Source organism: Pteropus medius, unplaced genomic scaffold, assembly GCF_902729225.1.
Source record: "Pteropus medius unplaced genomic scaffold, Ma_sr-lr_union100, whole genome shotgun sequence".
Classification (NCBI taxonomy): domain Eukaryota; kingdom Metazoa; phylum Chordata; class Mammalia; order Chiroptera; family Pteropodidae; genus Pteropus; species Pteropus medius.
Window position 1 is genome coordinate 10810856 of NW_024353908.1, and position 20056 is coordinate 10830911.

Below are 20056 nucleotides of genomic sequence, written 5' to 3' on the forward strand. Positions count from 1 at the left end.
CCAGCCCTAGTGGCCCTCCCACCCCTGAGACCACCCTGAGCAATACCTGTGCTCCACGGCACCTTTGTGCTCTCAGAATGTGGCATTTGGGGATGGAGGCCTGCCCCGGACTCACTCCTTACTTCCCTTTTGTAGAACCTTCCCTGTCACATGTGCAGTGGGGTCACAGATACACACTTTTTCACTGCTTCAGTGGCAAATTTGATTTGTCCTGCTGAATATGAATAGAAATAAGTTCCTTTTCTAGTAAGGGAATGCAGAACAGTTGCTGGTAAGTTAGAACGAAGTGGCAGTTTGCCTCCTGTCCCTGCCTCACAGTCAGGCATGGCATCAGAAGCCCGGGCAGAGGTCGCTGGAATCGCATTTGCCCCAGCGAACTCCCTACTGTGTGATGATGGCCATCCCTGTCCGCACAGATGAAGGAAGGGCCGGGACAGAGAGGGGCAGGCGGGAGGGGTGACTGGAGAGGATGCCGAGAAGTAGGGCACCTTCCTGGGAGCTGCGGTTCAGCTGTGTCTTGAGAAGTTAGATTCAGGTAGAGACGGGTGTTCCAGTGAGGGCAAGCAAAGGCATAAGACGCAGCATCCACATCTGTGTCCCTTCCTGTGGGGACATGGGTAAGGTTATTGAGCCTTTAAAGCTCTGGTGGCCTCATCTGTAACTGGGCCAGTGGTTCTTCCTTCCTAGGGTTTAGAAGAGTTGAATGTCTAAGACTGCGTTTGTGCGAGTGTGCAGTTAGAGGATGTCCCTTTCTTCTCCCGGATGTCCAGCATTGTCTCCTCTCCACCAGTTGCTCGGGCTGTCTCCTCCCCCCATGTGGAATGGGAGCGCAGATTGGTGCCATCCACGTCAGATGTGGCCACAAGTTGAGGTATAGTCGGAGGGGTTCTGAGGACAATGCAAGCTTGTCCACAGTGGGCACAAGAGGCTGGAATAACTGCCCAGTATTATTAGCCTGTCCGTCCATTCACGGAGGCCATGCTTGGAGCCAAGGACTGCATGGCAGTGAAGATGGCCAGAGTCCTGAGTGTCCTGGAGCGCCTCTGCTTGCAATTGTGGGTGTACTGAGAGAGAGGTGCTGTGGGGTCCATGGGAGTAGGTGAACTTCGTCTAGGCCGATGTCACAGAGAGCCCCTCTGAGAGTGGCATGTGGGTTGGAAGGGTAGAGTGAGCCAGTGGAAGGTGCAGGTGGGCATGGAGAAGGGAGGGTTGCATTTTAGTCCATGGGACCTGCGTGAGTCTGGGCCCCAAGCTCCAGGGACCGACTATGGCGGGTCGGAGAGGCTGGGAGAGGGCTGGTGTGGCAGAGGCCAAGGCAGGGGCCTGGTGGCAGGAGACAAGGCCAGGGAGGGAGCCAGCATTGAGTCTCAGGAAACGTGTGAGTGTGTTAAGGCTACTGGATATATCCTGAAGGCAGTTTTGAGATGTTTTAAGCAGGAGAATGGCCAGATCAGATAAGTGTTTTTAGCCCTTTCCTGTTTAGAAAAAAAAGTGCAGCTCGCTGCCAGTGTTAATTTAACATCACAGGAATGCTATGTTTTCTAGGATTTGACATTTTCAGCAATCAAGAATTACTATATTTCTAAGTTACTAAATGGATATACCACTGCTAAAAACACAATGCTGTAAATGAAAGGATGTCGGTTGTTTCCAACAACTATCGATATGCTAGAGTGATGCGAAAATAATGACAAGAGCAAGATATTTCATGGCAAACTTTGGGATGAGGTTAGGACTGTAATCTGTGAGTTATCTTGGGGTCAGTGCTGCAGCTGCAAGCGCCACTGGCGAGTATTCTTGGGACAAACGGGAGATGGTTTGATTTAAATGTTATATATGTACGGGTGCTCGGGGCAGAAGGCTGTCTTGTCCAGCTGAGAGCTGAGGGTGGCAGGGCCTTGGTGGTGGCATGGAGATGGAATGAGGGGTGCATTTGGACTCTCAGAAGGCAGGGTCGACATGACGTGTGACTTGGTGTGGGCGTGGGGATCAGAAGTCACCACTGAGATGGTCGATGTAGTTGGGTGGAGCGTGAGGGATGCCCAAGCACCATGCTCTAAGAGACAGGGTGGATGGGTGATAATGATGAGTGGGGAGCGGGGTGAGGGCAGTGCGGGCACTGTGAGCTTAGAGCTCAGAGAGGTGGTAGCCAAGCCAGAAGTATGGACTCCTGAGAGCTGAGGTCTCCGGTGCAGCGGGGGCGATGTGGATGGTGAGGGACCCTGTCAGGAAGTGTGGACACCCAGGAAGGGCTAGGGAGGCAGAGCTGGGGGGAGGGGACACGGCACGGGTGACCTGGGTGTGAAGGGAGGCCCTGGCTCGCCCACAGAGAGATACTGCTGCTTCTGCCTCTCTCGCCTTTTCAGCTCTTCCTTTTCTACCAGTGTCTTGCTCTGCTCCCCACTTGCTCTGTTGACCAAGAGGAAAGGGGTCCGATGAAACCTTTGATGCAGAGTTTCCAGGCCCCAGCGTAGTGCAGCTGGCAGGTGCTTATGCCTTTTCAAAGAAGAGCTGGAGAAAGAGGCCTGGCCTTGGCATGGGAACTCTGCCTTTGTGAGGGCTGCTGACCCACTTGGAAAAGTCAGGAAATGGGCCTAAGGGTGGAATGCGGGGTAAAATTGTAAAACAGGGTCGGGTGATGTGCACATTATTCAGTACCCCAGTAAGTAACCACAACACTGGTCAGACTGCAGGTGGGAAAGGAGAGGAGTGACATGGCATCTGGGAGGCAAACAGCGGTGTCGGAGTCGGGAGGTGAGGGAGCCTGGGCTCTGATGGGCTGGCCGTGGACTAGGAAGGGGAGGACAGCCTGGGGGCTGTGGCAATAGGACCTGTGGGGCACATCTGGGGTACATAGGGAAGGGGCCGACATGGTAGTGCCCCGGTGTGCAAGACCACAGAGGGGGAGCCCCAGGGTGACAGCAGGGTGTTAACACTGGACAGCAGGAATAGAGAAGTCTGGAGGAGGAATGGTTTGGGGAGCAAAATGATGATTTAGGCTCTAGGCAGTCTGAGTCACCACTCAGGGGAGGCTTGACTGCGTGGACGGCATTTCCTTGACTTGTCCACATTCATCAGTTCTGCTTTTCTGTGGGCCCTGGGAATTTCTACAGACTGGAACCAGTGGCCTTGCAGAGTTTGGAAAGAGAGGGAGTTCGTAGAAATGAAGTGAAAAGGGGATGTGACAGATTCATTGTCTCAGGTTTTAGGAGGAAATAGCCCCTTCTGACTTTCAGGCCAAGGTTTCTCCAAAGTAGTGAGTAGCCCATGAGTAGTGGATGACACTGCAGACACAGAACCAGGGGGAGAGCGTGAATAGAGTAAGTGGTGTTCAGGAACAGTGAGTGAACCTTTGGAAAAATAAAAAATGAAAAGTTTACTTTCCCTTCTTCAGACCAAATTAAATTCTGAGTAAGTTAAAGGCTTAAACATAACAAATGAAATCGCAAAATTACCAGAAGAAAAAGACAGGCTGGCCAGCTGGAGCGCTCATGGAGGGCTACGACCTATCCTTTTGTCCTTTCTCCTTTCACCACTAGGAGAGTGACCTGGAGCGGGAACACCGCCGTCGAAGATAGACGTGCTAATGAGTGGAGGAAAACATTTTGTTGAGAAAGGTACAGCAGATTTCACGCCTTGCACAAAAAGCTTAAGAAATGCATTAAAACTCCAGAAACCATCTAAGACGTGAGGAATTGGGTTCAGAAAGTCTAGGAACGAAGACAAGAAGGCTGTCATTTTAGAAAATGTGGAATTCCCCAAACTGTTCTGGATTTCCCCAGCGTGTGACACTTGCCTTCTTCTGATGAAACAGAAGCTGGAGTCACGCAAACTGTCCCAGCAGCCGGCACCGCTATCTCTTGAACCCACACGTCTGGCCTGTTGCCAGGTGGTCCAAATGTGTTATTGATGGGATTCTCCATGGGCTGTTTCACCCTCAGCGATGGCCCAGGTAGAGAGCCTATATAGCCAGAAGAAGCTGAAGCAGGTTTCAAAGTTGCCATCAAGGAAATTGCCATCTACCAAAATCACTTGAACTCCAACGTGACAGCTCTGGCCAGTGATAAAATCCGCAGTCCCAGCTTACCTGAGGCAGAGGCAGCTCCCTCCGGGTGGCGCTTTGAAAAATGGACACTGAATCAGGGTGGCGCTGAGGTTACCGCTGAGTGTTTAAGGAGGAAGGAGGCTGTGCTGCAGCCAATCTGGAAACCTTCGAAAAGGAGCACTGAGCAGGACAAAACTAAGTACCTCTCGGTTTCAGGCACACCACATGCTAACTGACAGTCATGTGCTGGTCACCTCTGGCCCTGTTTGCTCAGATGTCTCGATGCACTGGTCTCCATGATGATGTTTTCTCTGCCAATGAGGGATGCATCCAAGAGCTGGCACCAGGAAAGTGTCACAGAAACACACTGCCAAAGTGGGGAAAGAACCAACTGGAGGTTAAATTATGCTGACAATATTAGAGCACGTTTTAGATCGTGGAATTTAATTCCCGTTCCAGTGGAGCTGCAGCACACCCAGGGGTTAGTGCCTCTGTCTGCCAGCACATGGGGCAGAGTGGCCTGCTGAGGCCATCCTGGGGAGACCTGTGGCCAGGTGCCATCTTGCAAATCTGTCCATCTGCCATGGCCATTTTTCCCTACAGTGCTGGAAGAAATGACTGTTTTTTCAGATGAAGACCAATTGAATTGTTGGTGTTTGTCCGGGGCTTTTTACGTAGACACAAACCTTTGAACACTGGAACCCACTTACCCTGCACGACACTTGCTCTCCAGCGGGCAGGGTATGAGCTGGCCATGGCCGAGGGTGCTGCATCCAAGGACACTCCCCTGGGCTTACTTGGGGGTGCCACTTGTAGATGGCACCGCCACGCGGGTTACCACCATTTCCCTCATTGGTTCCTTTTCACTGGCTCCATGTACTAAATTAGCTGAGTTGAGTGCGTGTGTGGTGTAGCTGTGGCCAGTTCTCGCTGGCACCCTTTATCTCCAGTAGTGAAGGGTACATGCCTTTGTGCAGCCTGTGTGCCTGTGCTGGGTTTGGGCATTTCACTGATGGCTTGATTAATGGCTAGCCTGTTTATGGTTATTGGTTTTAGGAGACTTTTGTGTGGGAGAAGAACATTTAGTTTCAAAACTAATAACTAAATCATGTTATTTCATCAGGATAGAAATATACAAGTTTGAAGCCTGCTGCAAACTTCTAGTGATATATTTATGACAGATATGTCACTGCATGTTGGAAACCAGCAAGAACCCAGTAATCAACCAAAAAAAGAAAAAAAAAACAGAAACAAAACCAAAAAACGGAATAGCCAAGCACTAGAGATTTTTAAAAATATTTTTGTTGTTAGCTATATTGAGTTAAATAAAAACAAAGAACAAGAAAAAAAACAAGGCAAATATTAATCCTGGAGATAAAGTTTCTTAGCATGAATTTCTAAAAGTGGAATTCTAAGAGACTTAGAGTGCTTTATTGCCAAATTGCCTTCTAGGGAGGTTGCGTCCCTCACACCGTGACCCACATTGCATGAAAATGTCCACTTCCCCACGTCTGTCACAGTGCTGGCTGGTTTCCCTTTTAACAGTTTTTATTAATTTCCTGTTAACAACTTTTACCCTTTTTAAGTGAAGGGGTCAACCTCTTGTTTTCTTTTGAGAGCTCTTCGTAAAATAATAATGTAAACTCATTGGCACAGATGAAGTAAATATGTTTTGGCAATTTTGGTCTGCATTTCAGTTCCTGGGCAGTGTATGTATTATGATTCCATTTTATAAAAACAAAAAAGACTGGCTAGATATATACCAATACGTCAACAACAGAAATATTTTGGTAGTGGTATCATAGATGTCGTGAATTTTCTTCCTTGTGCTTTTCTTTATTTAAAAAAATTTCTGTAATAAGTGCATATTTTGTTATAATAAGAACAACATTTAAAACATATTTCAGAACATTTCTGCCCTTGAGGACATCCTCTCTTGGGCCCTCTTCGTTTTACACATGGTGGCATTGAGAATCAGACCCCGTGGACAAGCCCTCCCAGTCTGTCCCTGTGTAGCAGGCTGGCCCATGCTCAGCATTCTGTGTCCTTCTGGGCAGTCGCCCTACCCAGCTCTCTCAGCACCGGAAGTCAGCCAGGCCCAGGGCCCACGCTTTACTGCAGTCCACTTGCTTTGTCTAATGCAATCTCTGCTAAGGTCTGATCAGGCATTTCCTGTTTCAGCTCTTGGGTTTCATTAAACAAAGGCCTTAGCAAACTCCTGCACCTCCTAGAATTTTGGCTGTGTTCCTGGCACAGCCTTCTCCTTGGCACGGGACTGGGTGCCTCCTACTGCATTCTTGCAGGGGTGGGACTGCTGTAACCACGCCGTCAGCTCTGTCCCTGGGAGGTTCTCCCTTCTATGAAACCAGAACTGCTAGCTCCTCTGTGAGTCCACCTGTTTGTCCACAATGTGCCCTCAAAGGTGATGGGTTCTGACACTGTAGGACAGCCCTCTGCAGCGTGCCTCCAGTCCCCTCTGACTGCTGGTCCCACCACTTCTTTCTTAAGCCCTCACGAGCTGGTTCCTGTCTGTGGTGCAGGCTCTGTGCATGGGCCCCTGGATTAGGGCTGAGTCCTGGGTGCTATCGGCAAGGATGGGACCTTCTCGTTCCTCACAGCTGGGTCTTTGTCACTCGCTGATGGAGCAGGGTGACTGAACTTTCTTCCTCTTCGGTCCTTGGCAGCCTTGTCCCTGGAGGCCTGGCCTAGGCGTCTGGCTGAAGATTGGGCTGAGGGTGAGAGAGAGGCTGTCATGGTACTGCTGCTCTGCTCAGTGTGCGGTGGAGCTCACGGGAGCGTGGAGAAACACCGGGGTTTTGGGGTCCAATCGATTGGAGTTTCTGTCACCTTACACGGTTCAGTTCTCCTTCCCTCATAAGCTAGCTGCAAAAATCAGACAAATCGGAATTTCCTAGTGGAAAATAAGACTCAAAAACATTCAAGTTCCCTTCCTTTGTGTCTGATGGAGTCCTTAAAACATTTGGCACTTGCCCCTCTCATGGAAATGACATCTCTATGACCTATTTTAGCAAAATCTTCTCTGCTGGTCTGTGTAATTTTGATCATCGTAAGCTTTGACCAATCAGTTATTCCAGTGTTTCCATATTACAGATAATGTAATTGATCTCCTGGGAAGTTAAACGAGTTGCCTATGGCTCAAAGTATTTTACCGAGTGATTGCCCAGCACTCCAGCCACGCCACCTCCTCAGCTCTGCCTACCCTCTGGCTGTGCCCCTGTCTCAGCGTTTGTGTGTGTCCCTTCACTGGGCACGCTTCCACCCAGTGGAACTACCAGCTCAAAATGAATTCCATTTACTCTAAAAGACTGATCCATCACACAACAAGCGTTTCCTCTATGCCTGGCACCGTTCTGGCTGCCAAAGAAGGCGCCAGGGTAGCTCTAGACAAGTCTGGGCCTCGTTACACATGAGTTTCCAGATGCAGGGCAGGGAGAACCAAAGAGGGAGGGGCAGGGGCCTTGCACTGTCCCATCTGGCCTCAGGGCAGACAGGCAAGGCAGGTGTGGGGCTGACTTCCACGGAAACAGGTGATATTCTGTCCCCTCCTGCCTGCAGCTCCCATTAAGGACAGCATTGGACATTCAGATTAGTTCAGACAGTACAATGGACACTGTATCCTTTCTTCCTCACCAGAGTCCCAGTGCTCTATCATGCTTGTTTCACACATGTAGACCTGCACACAGAAACACACTCACAACACACAGACATATACATGGAGATGCACTCACACAGACATGCAAAGACACACAGATATGTACGTGGAGACACACAGACATGCCGAGATGCAGAAACACACATAGACACACAGACATGTATGCAGAGGCTAACATTTCTTTCCTCTTTAATTGCTACTCTTCCAAGTAAGGGTGGTGAGATAGATGGTCACATGTGGGACTGAGGTTTGGTTTTGAATGTAGGTTTGAAGTTTTGACATTGATGGGGTGAACCTACCTAGAAGCATTTTAGTTACTGAAATGAAACTTTTTCTTCTTTTAAAATCCAGCTTTGAAAAATCGTGCAAAATAGTACAGTTCTATTATTTTATGTGCATCTATTTAAATCAAATTTCTGCATGTAAGTTGTCTAATAGTTCTATGAGATTTGTTACAGAAACCTCAGTTTCCAGCCTTCTCCATCTCTGCCGCTTGGTATTTAATACTCGTTCCGTGACAGCGTGCTCGTTTTATCGCTTCTTGGACTTTCAGGTTTAGGCATTCACGGCATCTTCCCACTTTGGAGATGAAGACTGGTCCTGCCCCAGGTGCCAGCACCGCACCTGCCTTCCACTTCCTGGCCCACCAGTCACGTGTGGATTTTCTCAGGTCAGTGATGGGGGTTGTCCTGTTTCGAAGGTGTAAGCACTGTTCAGGGTTGAGGCATTTGGTGAACTTGGCACTTGTCCTTGCCAGTCCCATATTCTGTTTTCCCTCAGTGACTGTCCTCTTTCACTTGTGGAATTTGTATGTGCTCAGCATTAGGGCTGGGCTTAGTTTCCAGTGGTCGCGAAAGCCAGTGTAAGCAATGAACACAAAGTTAGGCACAGGGCCCTGCGGGGGACAAATGACGGTCCTGAAATGTAAGCTCCATCAGCTTCACAGTAAACCACTTCTGATTATCATTGATTCAACTCCAAATCTCCACTGATTGTCCCAGTTTCTCCTTCAGACTTTCAGACATCCTGGGAAAGACTGCCGAGGCTCCACTGCCGAGCCTGGTGTCACTGGGCTCCCTCATCTTCCCTGCTTTGGACCCCTTCTTGTTCCATACATCCTCTGTCTCGGTTTACCCTTTATAGTGGGGTCTTGGGAAAAGATGCCTGAGGAGTGAGTACTTTTCAGGTACTCGTGTGTCTGAGGATGTCTTACTCTGTGCTGACATTTGGTAGATGGTTGGGCTAGATGTAGAATTCTAGGACGGAATTAATATTCCCTCACGGTTTTGAAGGCATTGCTCTATTTTCTTCCAACTTCCACTATTGCTGCTGAAAAGTCTGATGCCATGCAAACACCCAGTTATTTCCATGAGGCCTTTATTTTCCATCTGGAATGTGATAGAGTTCTCTCTTTGTCCCCAGTGTTCTGAAACTTCACTTCATAGTGCGCTCCCTTTTCATTCATTATGGTAGACAGTCAGTGGGCCGTTTCAATCTGGAAATGCATGTTCTTCCCCCAAGTTCCGAAAACTGTACTGATTATTTGATTAAGTGCCTTTCCTCTCTGTTTCTCCTCCTTTTTTCCCCTCTGGATCCTCTGTTTTTAGCTTCTGAGTCTCCTAGATCTGTCTTCAATGTTGTTATTGCTCCTGTCTTATTTTCTAAGTCTTATCCTTCCGCGTTACCTTCTGGGAGCTTTGCTTAACTTGACCTCCCAGTTCTCTCCTTCAGGCCTCATTTCTTATAATGTTTTCTTGATCTGTGAATATTCTCCCTCCCTCCCCCACAGCACTTTGTTCTTTTTCTGTGGTCCTGTGGTGACACAATCTTGTCACCCTGAGGGCATCTCTTTCTCACAGCCCTTTTGTTTTCAAAAGGCCTTCTCTTTGTAGGGTCTCTCTCTTGCCTCCGCATTTATGTTGTGATTTCCGTTTGGCTGGAAACTTTCTGCAGGTGTGTGGTACCAGAGCAGACAACACAGCTGGCGGGAAGGCTGAGGCCTGTGGGCTGTGAGTGTCCGCAGTCAGGGACCTCTGGCCACGGGGTCAGGGAGCCCCCTCAGCACCATGCTGGTCTCTGCCTAAGCTGAGGCGCCGCCAAAGCCTGAGGACTGTGTCCCTTTTGTTACACAGGGCGGCCAAATGGTTGATGGGCAACGTCATAGAGAGGCATCCTGGGCAGGCTTGGGACCCAGGCTCAGGTAGGGACTGCGGAGTCCTCACTGGTGACCCCTTCACACTGGTCTAAAGTCCCCGGAGAGGGCAGGTAGGGCTCGGTCCCCACTCTCAGGAACTCCGCTGCGGTCTCTCTGTAGATGAGAGAAAACCCATTATAGCACCGTTTCCTTCTCTTTCGTTGAAAGTTTAAAGGTCACCATTTCCTCTCACAGAGGAAGTTCCACAAACATCCCGCCTCTGGCCTCAGAAAGAGCCAGAAGTCAGGATTCCACAGACCTTGTGTGGGGAATTCCCGAGGAAGTGGCAGAGTCGGGTGGGGAGTGATTGTAGAGTGATGACTCAGTGGCAGCATAGGGACCAGAATCCCCGCAGTCTCGGGCTCCTAAGCCACCCAGCCTCCGGGTGTTTCCAATGACAGACAAGGCAACTGTGGGTGGATGAATCTGTTTTCCAGACACAAGCCTCCACCTACAGTTTGCTTGGGGCCATCTTTACTTGCCCTGGGATGGCTGATGTCAGCGTCCAATGTCACACTGAGAAAGGGAGACAAGCAGGCATCTAGGCTCGAGTCTCATCCCCCTGTGACAACAAATGGGATGAGTGTCAAATGTGAGAATGGTCCACACACTGGACGAACCTCAGCTGCCTCTTGCGAGGAGTCGTCAGGGATGTGCGTGCTCTGGCCGTCCCTCCCACCCTCTTTGGGCCAGTGACCCAGAGCTCACTGTCTGTGATGGAGGGAGGTTGTCACAGTGCGTCGTGCAACTTGCTGGGGTCCCCGAGTCTCACATGTCCCCCATTTGTCCTCCATGTGAGTCTGGAGAAACAAGACTCCCTACCGGCTGAGCTGCCTCTGTCACAGAGGTGTTTTCAGGAGCGCTGCATGTCTCCAGGTCCTACGTTTTAAAACACAGATGTGCTGCTTAGGACGGAGAGGCCTGTGGCCAGAGCAGGGCCAGAAGACCCCGCCCAGAGGGGTGGCAGTTCAGGGCACTGGTGCAGTGCATTGAGTTGGGGGAAGGCAGGGGACAGGTGCTTACTTGTGCCTTGTATGTTCAGCCCCTCCTCACTGAGAACCGAGGCAAGCAGTCTGGCCACATGGAACTTCTTGCCTCCACCGCAGACCAGGCAGCCCTGAGGATGACCTCTTCTTCAGCTCTGGTTTTCTCTGCCTCCGGCCTGTTTAGGACTCTCGTCTGATACCACCGACCCCCGTCCTGCCACCAACTCTGAATGTGCCCTGGTGGCTGCCCTCCTGAGGAACCCCCCTGGACATGCATCCCTCTCCAGCCACCACCAGCTTTCGGCGTTCCTTCCCAGAGACTCACACTTTTATTTGCTGTCTCCACATCTGCATCACACAGTTCTTTCTTCACTCTGCAGCCACCATTGCTCTGAGCCTCTCGTGCCCAGGCCACCACCAACCTTCCTCTGGTGCTACTTCTCTGTGCTCATCGCCCCATCTCTTAGCAGTATTGGGCGCAGGTGGCACTTCCTCCTTTTTCAGGTGCATCCTTGCTTTGGTTTTCCTGGCGTTCCTCCTGCTTTCTCCCTGCCCTGCCTGCCCCTTGGGCACCCTTGCTGGCCCTCCTGGCAGACCTCTCGGAGCCAGCCTGTCCTGGGCTCGCTCAGGGTCTGCCTTCTCGGTAGGCTCGTGGAGTCACATGGCTTCCTGCACCTCTGTGTGTTGTCCAGTCCTGGCTCACACCTGCAGCCTGTGTGTTCTGTCTGAGCTCAGATGTGCAGAGCTCTCCGACTCCCTGATGCCCTTCCTTGCACGTCCTATTGCCGTCTCCAACTGAGCATGTCTGAAGCAGAGCCCTTGGGTTACCGCCTGCTTTGAGCCTGGCCCTCTCCTGAGTTACGCCAAGAGTTACCCAGTGCTCTGCTGAGCAGCCTCATCCACACATCCAACCTGCCAGGACGACCTTGACCTCTGCCTGTAGATTGGTGTCCCAGACCTCTGTTCTTTCTTCTTCCTCTGCTGGTGGACCAGGCCACCATCACCCCTGGGTGTGCGGCAGCCCCCTGATTGGCTTCTTAGCTTCCACCTCTGCTCCTGTTGGGTCTGTTCTCCACTCGGAGTTGGCACATGTTTTAAAAACATAAATCTCGTAATGTTACTTTTTGCCTAAAATCTCTCACTGTTTCCCGACAATCTCGTGATAGATCCAGACTTCTCGGCATGGCTTACAAAGCCGGAGTGACGGTGGCCCTTACCTGCCTCTTGGATTCATCTCATGTACTCATGATGTGCCGAGGCCGCTCACACCTACCCATGAGGGCTGCCTGCATGCTTCTCCTTCCAACTTTGCATTTGGTGACTTCTGGTTGGTAGCTCGCTAGGTCGAAGTCTGTACACCTGGGAAATTGGCAGTGCTGCAAACCACAGCTTCTGTGTTTTCTCAGAATGCCAGTGGTTGGAATACTTCCCATCACACCACTGATTCTTCTGTTTCTCGGGATGCTGCAGCCACACTGGCTGTCTGACTCTTTCTTGAACTTGCCTTGCTGGTTGCTGCCTTGGGCCCTGATACTTCCAGCTCTCTGTGTGGATTGTTCTTCTTTTCCTGGTTGACTCCTTCTTTTCACTTATTGCTTAGCTCAGTCATGACAACCTTCTTTGGCGACCTCCTTCAAGCCCCCTTCTCACCTTTGTCATTTACCTCTAACTGAAATGATTTATTTTCTTACTTGTTTACTGTCTGTCTCTCACGTTAACATGCTCCCTTCTGCCACTGCTTAGTGCTTGCTAAGCATTATTGAATGAATACACGAGTTTCGTGATGTTCTGTATCATTTCTGAGCTTTAATTTCCTCATTTAAATGGAATCATTGAGGTGATGTCACCAAGATGGTGCAATAGGGGATCCCAGCCTCCATCCCCTAACAAAATGAGCAGTTAGCTGCCATGAACTGAAGTAGTTCCGGAGTCTGCTTCAGAAACTTCAGCAGCACAGCAGAGCAAACATCTGGGAATGGACACAGGGAGGGAGAGGGGCAGCCTTGTGCTGGCATTGTCCCTCCCCGAGCCAGCATTGCTCAGCGCCCAAGGGACCCTCCCCAGCTAGCAGGAGGTCCCCTCGCTGGGAGGAAGAGCAGGCCAGCCCCAGCATCCCCAGCCAGCCTGCCCAGGCACTGCAGGAGGACGTGCTTGGTTTCATACCACCCAGAACAGCAAAGCTGGACAAGTTTTTGGGGACAGGGAGAAGAGCAGGGCTATGTGACCACAGCTCCCAGTGGCCTGCTTTGCAAAGGACCCCAGCAGCTTTCGCCACTGAAGAAACCACGGACACCTGCAGGTTTTACGGCCTTTTGCTCCTCAGGGGTTCGCATCCCCAGCCACCAGCTTCCTGAGCACCTTCTCCATTTCCTCTCTTGCCCACCAGAGCCTGGGACCTGCCCTGGCAGCAGCCTGTCCTCGGTGGCTGCGCGTATAGAGTACAAGGCGCCCGCAGCTGAGCCTGCCATGTGCACATGGTCAGGGCTGCCCCTCCAGCTGTGAGCTTGCACGTTGCTGGCCTGGCTCTCACCAGCAGCCTCACTGCTGTGTATGCACCTGTGGGGACACCTGCAGCCAAGAAGTGCACACTAACCGCCAGGCCCTGCAACCACTTGTCGCCCAGGTCTGGTCCTGTCTCCTGTCACTGCCCGCACATCAGGGCTCACCTGCAGTGAGCCCCTCCAGCTGTGCACATTCAAGCCCAACTCCCTTTGCTAGCCTCCACTGCTGGCACCTGTGGGGAGACCCTGTAGCCACAGGTGTGCATGCTGACAGCCAGGGCTCCCCAGCTTCCACCGTGCTCACACTTGGCCCAGGCTGTTGCTGCTGGCTCTGGCCCCCACCACTGCGTGTGTGTCTGTAGTTGGCCCCTGCCACGGCATAGGCACCTGCATGCCCCTGCTCCCCCAGACCCAGGGTCACAGCGCGCTGCAGTGTGCTGCCACCTGCAGGTGAAGCTCTTTCCTCTGGAGTCAGTCTGTAAAGTCTGGAAGAGGTGACTGACTGCCTGTTCTTGTGCGCATTCACCTACACAGGTACAGGGATCACAACAACATCAGGGAAACACGACACCACCAAAGCAAAACAGCAAACTTCCAATAACAGACCCCAAGGAATGAGGATACAAGAATTACCCAAGAATTCAAAAGTAATTGTTCCAGTGGTGCTCAGAGAACAGATTAACAACTCAACAAAATCAGGAAACAACGTAAGATCAAAAATGAGAAGTACCACAAAAAGACGAGATAAAAAGAACCCAAATAGAAATTCTGGAGCCGAAGAACACTGTGACTGGGCTGAAGAATTCAATACAGGGCTCCTCCAGGAGCAGACGGGGCCGGAGGGACGGGTGGGGGTGGTGAGGGGGAGCGGTTCGCAGGGCTCAGAATGGTGCTGTTAGAGCAGCCAATAGGGCAGAATGAAGGGATGAATAATGAATAATGGAAGGGCCCCACAGGACACTGTGGACATAGTTCCATGTCAGTCATTGGAGACCAGAGGAAGGGGTGGGGGCGGCGGCGGTGGAGGGCGGGGAGGGAGAAAGTTTCTTTAAGGAAGCAATGGCTGAGAACTCCAAGCCTTGGGAGAGACTTGACATCCCATTTCATGAAGCTACTAGGTCACCCATCATATCAATCCAAAATGATCTCTAAGACACGTGATAATAAAACTGCCTCAAATCAAAAATGAAGAGAGAATTTTAAAAGCAGCAAGAGAAAAAAAAATTCTCACCTGGGATCCCCGGGTACCGCGGTCTGCAGCAGAACCTACTGCTAGGACAGTGGGGGCTTCTGTGTCCAAGAGCTGACGGGAGAGCCGCCCACATGAGTGCCTTGCCCCGCACAGCTACCCTAGGACAGAGGGCGGGGTGAGACCTCCCCGTGGATAAAAACAGGATCCACCATCACCAGACCTGCTGCTCAAGAACCACTGAGAGGAGATCTCAATGCTAAAACGGAAGGACACATTATGACATGAGAACACATAAACTACACACTGGTAAGGGGGTGCAGTTGTCCTCCTTGTCTGTCACTTTCTGAGAGCCCCAGTGGATGCCTGAAACTTGACAGCACTGAACCTGACATACGCTGTGAGTTTTCCTAGACACAGTTACACCTTCTGGCTTCTCAGAGGCGGATCTGGATCACCAGCATGGCTACTTTGGAGCTTTGGGACCATTGTTAATAAGGGTGACTTGAACACACGTGCCACAGTGCTATGACAGCTCATCTGATGACAGAGACGGCTTCTAAGTGACCAGTGGGCAGGGAGCATGTACAGCATGGACACACTGGACAAAGGGATGATTGATGCCCTGGGCGGGACAGAATGTGAAGGTTCAAGAGCTCATTACACTGCTCAGAAAGGGGCCCAGCTGAAAACTCACAGGCTTTTTGTGTATTAACTCTAGTAAACTGTAAGTTCAAAAACCAAAATTTTCTTAACGTTTTAAGTTCTTACAAATTGCTATTCTATTTATAGGGACTTTTTTTGGTATAATAACAAGAAAAACCACTTTCACTTTTTAAATTAATGCTCAGTTATTTCATTGCTTACTGTATTCAAGCCCGCTAAATATTTAACTCTCTTTTCTAGCATAGTTAATTGAGTTCCTTTAAGTATTTTAAACGTTAGCTATAATGTAACCACAAATTTAATATACCTGATTCTTTTAACGACTTCAAATGCTGGCCAGAGCAGACATAAAAATCTATGAGCAAAATCTTTTTAAGCACCTATGTAATTCCTATAACTCCAAAAAAAGCAAGTGAAAAAAATGTAGCAAATCAAGATTTGAAAATTCAAACACTTTTTCCAAGTGTAACCAAATTGTTTTTTGCCCTTCAAATTAAAATCAGAAGTTTGACATCAATTCCGCATTTCAAATTGAAATTAACAAAATTAATGTTTCAGATCATTAATGTTTCGTATTTAAAAAAAAATTATTTCAGACACATTAAATAACAGAGACAGATTGCTAGGATGATCCTAAAACTTATTTTTAAAAGTAACACAGAAGTGTTAAAGCCATAGGTTTCATTTATGTCATCAACTCTATGCTTTTTTTTTCTTTTTTCCTTTAAATACTTTCTTGGTGGTGTGAACCCACTAAACACAAAGCACAGATCAGATTGACCATCTCAGATGGCTCCAGGGTCAAAGATTCGGGAACTTGACATGGGCCATTGGTCACTTGTTGGGTAACGTGGCACAAACCATGGAGTAGCAGTGAGTTCTTGGAGTTGGGGTCAAGCTGCGAAGTCAGTGCAAGGCCTTAAGATGAGGCTTTTTAGCTGTGAGTCAACTTCATGACTAAGCTCCATGGGCATCTTTCAAATGGTGTCCTTACCCAATTTGTATCTTAACTGCTTTCAACTTGTCTATCAACTGATACAGAGAAAATCTTGGCTCTTATCTGAATTGTAGTTAATATCTTTCATTGCTTTATTGGATTCAACTGATTTCTTTAGTATCTGATTTTTTCATTGTTTGCCAATGACTGCAGTTCTATATTCATATTGATTAATGAATGATTTAAAATCTCAGCGTTCTTATGCATTCCTTGCCTGTGATGGCCACTGCTCACAGCTGCCACGCATTGGTGAGTCACAGAAAAGGCTTCTGGAAGCCAGTAGGACCTCGAAGAGGTTGACGATATGGCACTGCAGTGTTTGGAGCTTGGCAGAGGATGATGACCCAACAAAATGTGCCTGAGGCCGGGGCAGCCCAGCCTGTGTGGTCTGACAGTGAGAATGGTCCTGCTTGGGGGCAGCTGGCAGGCACGATGGCCTGACACCACTGGGCACACTCGGGGTGCCCTCTTGCTCAGAAGAAGGCAGCCCTCCAGAGAGAGCCACCTCGCACTCCCATCCCGCGTTGCTGGCCAACGGGCACTGTGCCTGTGCATCCCCTTCCTCGTCACCTCCTCATGGCTGCTTGAAGCCTGGTTCCTGCCAGCCGCTCTCCCTTCCCCGAGAGGTTCACGTGCACACACCGAGGTACCACAGCAAGCCTCGTGGTAAACACACAAGTCTCCTTTCAATTCCACATCTTCTCCAGCTGCTACCATTTTTCATTGTTCCCTAGCTCCTCACTTGCACCCACTTGTCTCACAGCAAAATGGCCCAGAGTCCTCTCTGCACTCACGGACTGTACTCCTTGCCTTTCTCCCCCGAATGTCTTTCAGGAGGGTCGTAGTCCTCTAGCCCTGTCCCCCTTGTTACTGCTGCATGCAGCGTTCTCGTGGAAGCCAGTAGTAGGTGCTCGGCACTGACCTCTGGGCATTGCAGGGCCTGGTGGGCCTGCCCTTCACCTGCTGTCCTCAGTCTTGGGCCACTCTTTCTATTCTACCACATGCTCGTGTCGCGTGGCCTCGTGTGACCCAGAGCACGTGACCTCCACATACTGGTCATTCCTGAGTCTGATCCCGAGTGGGATTCGGGTTTTATATTCTTGGGAATGTTGAGTACCTATTGCCATGGTTGGCCCACCCCCCACGGGACGCCCACCTCCTCCTGACGCTTCCCTCCCAGAGAATAGGGCAGCTGCCTGCTTTCCAGAGAGCCCTCCCATCACTCCTGCTCTCCCCTCCCCCACACTTGCTCCAGCAGCCTGTTCTGTCATCTCTATGCCCACATATGCACCCTGCCAGCTTCTCTGCTGTTGCACTCATCCAAGGACCATTATCTCCTCCTAACTCGTCTCTCTGCTTCCAGTCTTGACACCCTCGCCTCCTGCCCCTGGGGTTCATTCTTTATACAACAGCAAGAGTGGCAAAACATGTCACTCATGTTTAGGAGATCACCCATGTTTAGGAACCTCCCATGGCTTTGTGTGACACACTTAGTCCAAGCTCCTCTCCTGGAGACCGAGCCCTGCCTGCTCCGTCCTCTCGTCCGGTGCCCAATCTGCTTTAGCCATGGCCTTCTAGCTGTGCCTCGTTATGCTGAGCCCACTTCTAGTCTGGGCCCTTGGCGTCTTGAAGATTCCCCCTTCTGGGCTGCAGTGCCCCCAGATCTTTGCTAGATGGGCACCTGCTCTACATTCAGGTCTCTGCTCAAGCCCCAGTCTCAGGGGGCTTTCCCTGACCACTGCACCTAAAGGACTGCCTCTCACACCCACCTAGGTGTTCTGCCGTGTCACCCGTGGGTTGCCGCCCCACCACTGATGAGGCCCCGCACTGCAGGCGCTAGAGCTGATCGTCGAACTCGCCCCCACCCTGAATTACTACAGAGGAGGAAAAGAGGTCTGAGGTAAGCGTGAGCCTGGGCCTCCCACTCCAGCCTCTATCCCTATTTGGTATGGTGTTGTCACTGCTGTCACGTAACACCCTGGCACTAGCTATGTCACTCTTGGCAGTTATCCAGTCCAGGGCAGGGAAGGGAGGCTGGCGTGACCCCCACCGGCAAGTGCCTTTGCCCTTCTACCCTCCAGAAAAGATGGGACAGCAGGCTGCCCAAGCATTCCTAATTGTTGGAAGTTCTGGTGCCCTGGGGTGTCACACCATCGGGGCACAGACAGAGGGACCATCTCAGTGTCCAGTGGGGGACTCAAGGACTCTGGCACCTCTGGCGGTTTCCATTTCTTTACTTCCATCAAAACTGAAAGAGGAAGAAAACAATCCCATTTATAATTGCGTCGAAAACTATAAAATACCTGGGAATCAAATTAACCAAGAAGGCAGAAGACCTGTTTTCAGAAAATTATAAGTCATTGAAAAAAGAAATTGAAGAAAATACAAATAAATGGAAGCATATACCCCGTTCATGGGTAGGAAGAATCAACATTGTTAAAATGGCCATACTACCCAAAGCAATCTATAGAGTCAGTGCAATCCCTATCAAAATACCAATGATATTTTTCAGAGAGCTAGAACAAATAATCCTAAAATTTATACGGAGCCATAAAAATCCCCGAATAGCCATGGAAATCTTGAGAAAGAAGAACAAAGTTGGAGGTATCGCATTACCTGATATCAAACTGTGCTACAAGGCTACTGTAATCAAAACAGCATGGTGCTGGCATAAAAACAGATACATTGATCAATGGAACAGAAGAGAAAGCCCGGAAATAAATCCACGCCTATGTGCTCACTTAATATATGACGAAGGAGGTAAGAATATACGATGGGGTAAAGACAGTCTCTTCAGTAAACGATGTTGGGAAAATTGGACAGATACATGTAAAAAAAAGAAGCTGGACCATCTTCTTAAACCGTATACAAGAATAGACTCAAAATGGATTAAAGATTTAAATATAAGACCCGAAACCATAAAGCTTTTAGAAGAAAACATAGACAGTAAACTCTCTGATATTACTAACAAGAATTTCTTTTCACATATATCTCTTTGGGCAAGGGAAACAAAAGGAAATAAAAAAATGAGACTACATCAAACTTAAAAGTTTTTGTACAGCAAAGGAAACCATCAACAAAAGAAGACAACCGACTGAGAGAAAATATTTGCTAATGATACATCTGATAAAGGGTTAATATCCAAAATTTATAAAGAACTTATACAACTCAACGACAGCAACAGAAAACAATCCAATTAAAAAATGGGCAGAAGACCTGAACAGATACTTCTCCAAAGAGGAAATACAGATGGCTAACAGATATATGAAAAGAAGCTCAAGGTCGCTAATCATCAGAGAAATGCAAATTAAAACCACAATGAGATGTCACCTCACACATGTCAGAATGGCTATCACCAATAAATCAAAAAACAGAAAGTGTTGGTGAGGATGCAGAGAAAAGGGAACCCTCATACATTGTTGGCGGGATTGCAAATTGGTACAGCTGCTATGGAAAACAGTATGGAGGTTCCTCAAAAAATTAAAAATGGATATACCTTTTGACCCAACAATTGCACTTCTGGGGATTTATCCAAAGAATACCAAAACAATAATTCGTAAAGATCTATGCACTCCAATATTCATGGCAGCACAATTTACAATAGCCAAGATATGGAAGCAACCTAAATGCCCATCAACAGATGGTTGGAAAAAGAAATTATGGTTCATATATACAATGGAATATTACTTAGCCATTAAAAAAAAAATGAAATCCTACCATTTGCAACGACGTAGATGGACCTAGAAGTTACTGTGCTGAGTGAAATGTCAGAGAAAGATAAATACCATATGATTTCACTTATATG